The sequence below is a fragment of the Palaemon carinicauda genome, chromosome 20, assembly GCF_036898095.1.
Source record: "Palaemon carinicauda isolate YSFRI2023 chromosome 20, ASM3689809v2, whole genome shotgun sequence".
Taxonomy (NCBI): Eukaryota; Metazoa; Arthropoda; class Malacostraca; order Decapoda; family Palaemonidae; genus Palaemon; species Palaemon carinicauda.
Genome location: NC_090744.1, coordinates 46,948,809 through 46,951,308, shown reverse-complemented (window position 1 = coordinate 46,951,308; position 2,500 = coordinate 46,948,809).

Here is a 2,500-nt window from a genome sequence, read left to right as displayed (position 1 = left end):
AATACAACTAACAGTATTCTAACAGACAGCGGATATATGTATAATAGTTTCAGTGGAAGAGGGTCTCTAAACCTCAAACACATCAATTCGTGAAAAGACTGGTTTAAGCCGTTTCTGCTAACAGTGAGGTATTGAGCGAGATATACAATAAAATATAAAACACCGTTACAGATGCACAAGTGTGTGTGTGAAACACGGGTGGTACAATACATACATAGATTTTTTACGCATTTTTTAAATAGATCACAAATACCTTTCGATGTTGAAATTGACCCCCTGCATAATAATAGACCTACGGGGAAATTTCTTGAATGATGTTTCTCCCCAATCGGATTTGAAAATTATCGCTGAAAGAAATTATGGTACACATTACACTTTAGCCCACTCAGTTTTATAAAGATATAAAATCTGTTGTACTTAATTTTGTCAAATCTATGATTTTTACTTGAAATCGAATTCTTCCTAAGTCCACCAACTCAGGTGATTAGTAAGTAAGTAACACTTGGCCATTTTGATAATTTTATCTGCCACGTAAACAGTGCCAACGGAAACATTTCCCTAATGATACATACTTTTCTATCTTCACTCCAATTATCAGAGCATGGAAGTTTCAGTTATAATTATCTCTCTCTCTCTCTCTCTCTCTCTCTCTCTCTCTCTCTCTCTCTCTCTCTCTCTCTCTCTCTCTCTCTCTCTCTCTCTCTCTCTTAAATTGATACCTTTGTTTGCTAAATAATAAACATAAGTTTCCTTTCATCATTATGCCGGCGACAGATTAATTATTTAAAAAAAAAACCGAGGAAGTTTCAAACCGGAGGAAAAACTTCGCTCTTAAACCTTCCAGTGAATAGGTAATTGATCTGGAACCTTCTGTATTATGAATCAGTTTGTCCATATTTAAAAAATCTTTGACCCAGAAGTTGTAAGTCGCTAAACAGACTTCCAGGTTTCTAAAAATTTTCGATTTCAAAATATCTAGTAAAAAGTATTTATAATTTCATTTCCTATAACAATTATCATACATCAAATGCTGTCAGGTTATGTTTCTCACGGGTTGGGAATCCTTTCATTATTGTTGTCTCTTTACCTCGAAATTAGGACTTATTTTGGGCAGCCATTGTCCATTGACGAGATTTTCTGCTAAATGAGGAAGAGAAATCTGTTCCTTTGGGATGTAATGAATGCAGCTCAAGTTTCCGCTTTGAAGAATTCAAGTTATATTTAGGAAGGGACTGAATTATAAGCTACATTTAGGTGTCTTTTTCGGGTTATTTCTTGTCTAAAATTATATTGAGATATACCGGGATAATGACCTGACGTGCTTTAAATCTCTCTCTCTCTCTCTCTCTCTCTCTCTCTCTCTCTCTCTCTCTCTCTCTCTCTCTCTCTCTCTCTCTCTCTCATCAGCAATACTGTTGGACCACACTTCATTCATACACCTTCGTAAAATGTATGACAGCCAAAAAATGCCTCCTTGAGATATGCTCAACATCCCTAGTCTTCGGTATAGAAAAGCTTTTTCAGCTCTCTCAATAGCCGTTCGGGGACCAAAAGGCTTAGCTAAACCTCTGGGAAATGACTTTTCCTCTTGGCAAGGGTAGAAGAGACTCTCTAGCTATTGTAAGCATCTCTTCTGGGAGAATGACACTCCAAAATCAAACCATTGTTCTCTAGTCTTGGGTACTGCCATAGCCTCTGTACCATGGACTTCCACTGACTTGGGGTAGAGTTCTCTTGCTTGAAGGTACACTTGGGCACAATATTCTATCTTATTTCTTTTCTTTTTGTTTTTTAAGTATTTACAGTTTATATATGAGATTTATTTTATTGTTACTGTTTCATATAATCGTTATTTACTTCTTTTGTAGTTCATATATTTCCTTATTTCCTTTCCTCACTGGGATATTTTCCATGTTGGAACCCTTGGGCTTATAGCATCCTGCTTTTCCAGCTTGGGTTGTAGCTTAGCAAACAACAACAACAATAATAATAATAATAATAATAATAATAATAATAATAATAATAATAATAATGACGATGGCGATCTTGCAACATGCCACAGACGGCTCTCCTAAGGAAGTGAACCTATGTCGTGCCCTTTTGGTACAACGCCTACCTGAACCTGTAGGCTCCGGCATCCCCGATTTCGATGCCTTGCCCATGAAAGACATGATGACCAAAGGATATGCTCTTATGGACAGCCACTTCACCACCTTCAAGACCATCAATGTTTCCATTCCACTCCTTCAAGGGATAGAAATCTGTCCAAGGTGGAATCACACTACTACACCTTCGATTGCGAGAATTCTTGGCGATGCATTTGGCTGCCCATCAGAGAGAGAGAGAGAGGGAGAAAACAGTGAAAATTAATGAGAGAGAGAGAGAGAGAGAGAGAGAGAGAGAGAGAGAGAGAGAGAGAGAGAGAGACTTCACTTTCAGTAGGCCTATAGGGATAATGATAGGCTGAAGTCTATATACTACAAAAAGACAGTTACATGAG